The following is a 6,037-nucleotide window of genomic DNA, read 5'->3' on the forward strand; positions in this document are numbered from 1 at the left end:
TGTCTAACAGTGCTTACTCTAGAAGTTGAAGGCTGTATGAAATAAGATGTACAAAACTTTTTTTTATTTTTTTTATCTTTTTCTTCTTGAAAAAACACACTCTCTCTTTTATTGATACACAGCATAATATATATATATATATATATATATATTATATATATATATATATATATATATATATAAACTGAGCATTCATATGAATAATAAGATTATTTACACTACAATTCAATAGATTCAGTCCAATATATCAAGAACTATCCATTGATATAATTTAGCCAATCTATCACTTATTTCGCAGAATCCTCTGCTGAATGAGAATTTCAAGATGACTGCTCCCTCGCATAGATCGGTATAGCTTGACACTTCGGCATCTTGAAAGATGGATGTTAGTGTCTCTAGAAAGTTTTGAGCTGTTCCAAACGGTTCTGGTAGGTCCTTATCTCCAAACTTCAGAAATGGTTGCACAATCCATTGGTTGCTGGTCACTAGTAGACAGTCTCCGCACTCACACATATCTGCTTGCTCCACTGCAGGCTGATGTTGGCACTGGGTCTGGAGCAGTGGTAGTGGTAACAGCAGGAGTACTAGCTGGAGTTGTAGTTGCAGCTGATGCTAGTTTTTTACAGCACGGTGCACAGACCTCAACTGACGATGACCACTTCCAGAAAGTCCAGTGATGTGAATGTTGGGTGGAGACATGCATGCAGATTGTATGCGCAGTGGACTCGTTTGCAGAGTGCACAATAAACACTTTGAGGTTGGAACATATTCGTGATCCTCATTCTGAAATTTCATCATCAAAAATTCACTTTCCAAAAATAAACTTTTGTTCTTGAACCTTTAGAATTAGTCGACAAACAAATTTAAGACATAAAATTTGTCAAAAAAGATATACATATCAATTTTTTATATAAAACTAGGACTTGGAAAATTTCCAACTCTAAATAACAACATTATAAATACTACTATTATACTATTATCTTATATTGTTTATCATAATAATTATCATGATACACATTCACACACATTTACTGCTACAGATCTTTTTTTACAGGTGATAAGAATTGAGCCCGATTCTGGGAAAGTTCTTTGTACATTGACTCTTCGAACACCGCAGTTGTCGAATCTGGTATTTGGTGGCGAAAATCTGAATGTGCTCTATGTTAACAGTTCACAGTTGAACAAAAAATATTTTAATAATCTAAATGAGTACGCTGGACGAACTTTCGCTGTAACCGGATTAATGAGCTCTGGAAAACCAGTTACTGGATACCCTGGACAAAGAATAGTTGCAATTTAATTTTATACACTACCGGTACTGTGGTATTAACAGTAGATTTACGAGAAGATTTATAAGAAACAAGACAAGATTCTTCTTGTAAACATTCCTAATAAGTAATTGACAAAATAAGTAATTTCAGTAATAAGAATCAAGAAAAGATTCTTCTTGTAAACATTCCTATTAAGTACCGTAATTGACAAATAAGTAATTTAAGTAATAAGAAACAAGAAAAGATTCTTCTTGTAAACATTCCTAATAAGTAATTGACAAGCCATTGAATAAGCAATTTAATCTAATGGCCAAAACTACTGCTGAAGCTGTAATAATGGAGCCTACTCTCAAAAGTTGAAAAACCACTTTCTCAGATTTCTCAAGAATAAATAAAAGCGTTGGAGTGAAGATTAAATTCAATAAAGTTTGTGAGATGGAAACTTGATAGGGTTTTTGTAACTGATGCTTGTATGTACTGTAATATGTACCTATAAATAAGTGAAGAATTACAATGATAGCCTAAATACCTCCGCTATGCCAATAAACATTTCTATTCAATTTTTAGAATACCATCGACTTTATTTTCATCTATCTCCATTTTAGTCCACCCTGAATATGTAGCAAAACACTTTCTCAGTTCACCTCACTTTGCTGGAGGAGTTTCATTGATTATTCAACAAATTTGGGCTGATTGTTTTCTGGGAGAGGTTTATTTGATGAGTGTGTTTGATACATTCATTTGCTTGAAATTGTGAGATTAATTTAAGCTTAATTGGAATAATTTGTTTTAGATATAGCTTCAAGTTGTTAACAGAAAAGCTCCTCATCCTTCTGCTCCTCCTCCTCCTCCTATCATTCTCCTTTTCAAATGTTTCTGTACTAAGCGTATTCAAAAAGTAAGTGTAATAAGGCTCACACGAACGAAGGAATTATTTTCAACATGTTAGTAGTGCGAAGCCTGATTCATCTATTGCTCAACCATACCAGTTCATTATCAATAAATTTAATTTGATTACAATTAATTTACTTCAAAATTACAAAATCATTATATTTGAGACTGATTACTTTAATTATTGTTTGGAATAATCTAAAATAGCTTAGAAATGCAAAGCAGACGGAGACTGTTGCATTGTTGAGGGAGACTTTAGCCGCATGTCTTGGCATGCACTGCAACTGCAACTTACCCCCAGTGGTGTCCTATCACTAAAGCTACCATATCTCAGTTAAAATTGGCCAAATCTTGAAAAAATCAGGTACCAATCGATTGGTAATTAAATTTACTAAAAAAATGGCCACCATTTTGTTTTATGAATTTGAAAAATTATTATATTTTTTTTGTAGCTTTGTCTAGTTGTTATAAATGATTGTGCATAGTTTCAATTTTGTATGTTTAACCATTATTTGAAAAAAAATAAGTGAAAAAAGCAAAATGGCCACTGTGTGAGTACCTAACTGAAATATATTTGAACATACCGTATCTAAATTGTTCGGAAGTCTTCAGTTGGGTCGCCGTCAACCTGTCTCCCCGACAGGGGTATGATATTATTTAGATATGTTCCTAATCCTGGAACAATGCCCTAGAGTATCAGTATAGCGAGTTCGTAAACACTTCTCTGTATACAACATGATACAAAAAGTAAAAATATGTTACACAAGGGCCGGTTTCCGAGCTCGGGATTTGGCCAAGTCCTAGAAACTTTAAACAGCTGGAGTCAGAAAATTGGCTTTCCGAAACGGGGCGTAGTCGCAGTCATTATCATAGTCACGTTTGAATTTAATTTAACCAACTATCATGCACTATTGGAACGCATAAGGAATGAAGATTGGGGAGAAATCTATACCGTGAATGGAAGCATTGACACTATTATGGATAAATTTGTCGATCGTTTGACCAGTCTCATCAATCAATGCAAGAAGGTAAAAGTGATGCCAAACAGCGCTAGACTTCGTCCCCTAAAGCCCTGGATATCTGAAGGCATCATAAGATCAATAATCACGCGGGACAAAATGCATTCTAGACTCAGAAGAGATCCTAATAACAATATCTTGAAGAATGAATATAAGGCTTATTGTAATGGTTTGAATAAGATCATAAATCATGCAAAGGAAGTCTACTATAAAGGGAAAATTGAAAATTGTAATAACAACATCATGAAGTTGTGGAAGTGCATAAACAAAGTTATAGGTGAGGCCAGTATCAAGGAAAAGAGTACTGAACTTGACGCTCACTCCCTCAACAATTATTTCACAAATGTGGGTAAATTACAAGCTCAAACTACCCTGATAATACTGGTGATCAATTTCCTGCAATACAGATCGATAACACGTTTTTTTATGAGACCAACGTGCCCAGTTGAAGTTGAGGCAACTATTAAAAATCTAAAGAACAACTGCAGTCCTGGTATTGATGGTCTAGGTAATATTACGCTGAAGAAAATAGCCAATTTTATATCTCAACCTCTCGCTTTCATTTTTAATAGATGCTTTGAGGAGGGATATTTTCCCGAGCACCTCAAATCAGCCAAAATAAAACCTCTATTCAAACAAGGTGACGCGACTAATCCCTGTAATTTTAGACCGATTAGTCTTATCAGCAACCTTGCTAAAATAATGGAGAAACTAATAAAGTCAAGAGTTGTTTCTTTCTTGAATCTTAACAAAATAATCAACAAGAACCAATTCGGTTTCCAAAATGGTAAAAGTACATCTGACGCTCTAATAACATTCATCAATACTTTATCTGATAAAATAAACTCCAATAAGAAAACTATTGCGGTCTTCCTGGATATACGCAAAGCTTTTGATACAATACCTCATAATACTTTGTTCAATAAACTGGAGTCCTATGGTTTCAGAGGAGTCTCGCTTAAATTGTTCAAAAGCTATCTGAGTAATAGAACCCAGTCCCTAACCATAAATGATCAATCTAGTGTAACTAACTTAACTTCTTATGGTCTTCCTCAAGGTACTGTACTTTCTCCCATCCTTTTCATACTCTATGTAAATGACTTTTTAAATTTAAGACTTCTTAACTCAACTGTGATATCCTTTGCAGATGATACTGCAGCTATTTTTCACGGTAATTCATGGAATGAAGTTCATACTATAGCTGAAAATAATATGCTTCCAATTAAGAAGTGGTTAAATAAGAATACCTTTAATTTGAATATTGAAAAAACTATTTACATAACTTTCTCTGCAAATAGAGTAGGGCAGCCTAACGAGAATCAAGATTTGAGACTACATTCTCAGTGCAATTTAAACTTGGGTAATTGTGATTGTCCCACCATTAAAAAAGTCAATAATACTAAGTATTTGGGAATTATAATTGATGAAAACCTTAAATGGGATGTTCATATTAAATACATATGTAGAAAAATTAGATATTTATCTTTCAAATTTTACCAAGTTAACAGAATTCTTAATAATAACCACCTGAAAATGATGTATCATGCTCTAGTCAAGTCAATTCTGCAGTATGGCATAGTTGTTTGGGGAGGCTGTTTCAACTGTCATATTGCTGAATTATTTGTAGCACAAAAACTGATAATTTAAAACTATATAAGCAAACCCAGGCTCTATCCAACGGATATGGTTTTTAGTGATTTTGAGGTCATGACTATACGTCAATTATACATAAAAACCGTAATTGAGTACTTAATAAAATATAGATCCGATTTTCCTCTCACAATAAACTCTACTCTTAATTATTATAATCTAAGGGCCACTGCTAACAAATATGTAACCTATAACACTAATATTGAAGTATAAGGAGGCAATTAATTTACATAGGTACTAAAATAATAAACCTCATTCCAAATCACTTTCTCATGGACAATAAGATCAGCAGAAAAATTAAACTGGATATAAAAAACTGGACATACAGTAATTTCTTCTTCCATTTAGATATATGACTCGAGATTTCTGCTCCAGCATTTTTTTTCATTAGTTTTTTCATTATTCAGTGGACTCGCTTACCTTTATTTTGAGTACCTATTGCTCTGTTTTCTTCCTCCCCCCCATTTTTCCCTTCCTTTTTTCCTCATTACTTCTCTTTTTTGCCTGCCTATTACATGGGAAACCATAGTTGGCTAGGTATCTTCTTCTCTTTTTTTTCTCTTCTCCAACACACCCAAACACTAAGCCCATGGTTTTTTATATTTGTAACATTTTATTTGTTTTGTAAATCTTTGTAATTTTTTTTGTCTTGTTTTGTGTGTTTTTAATAAATTGAAATTGAAATTGAATGGATTTCAAAAAATCTGGTGTGGCGCACTCACACAACTTTCCTTGCTGTTATGAAAATTTATCACCTGACGCTAGTGTTGCCGCGCATCTCAAGTCTACTATTCAAAGATCCAAGCCAGCTGGTGACAGGAAAATAACGCTGGAGACACACGAAGTCTGCTATCTCTTCATAGTGAATGATTTAATAGAATCAACAGTTGCCAACAGTTTGCAATTGAAATAATAACATATTCTCGAATTTCGAGCTTATTTTAAATTTTAGGTGATAGTGTTATTGAACATAAATTGTAGAGATTTTCATGCTTAATCTCTTCCACTTGGAATTTTTTGTTCAAATTGTATCTGAAGCCAGATAATTGGGAATCTAAAATCAAACTTTGCATAGATGGGGCGGAGTTCCTGGAATTTTTACAGATATGTGACTTGTGACAGTTGATAAGAGCTCATCAATGACTATTTAAAGTGTGAGGGGCCGAAGCCCAAAAATTCCCGGACACAGGAGCCGACTCCTGTATC

The sequence above is a fragment of the Nilaparvata lugens genome, chromosome Y (assembly GCF_014356525.2).
Source record: "Nilaparvata lugens isolate BPH chromosome Y, ASM1435652v1, whole genome shotgun sequence".
In the NCBI taxonomy this organism is placed as follows: Eukaryota; Metazoa; Arthropoda; class Insecta; order Hemiptera; family Delphacidae; genus Nilaparvata; species Nilaparvata lugens.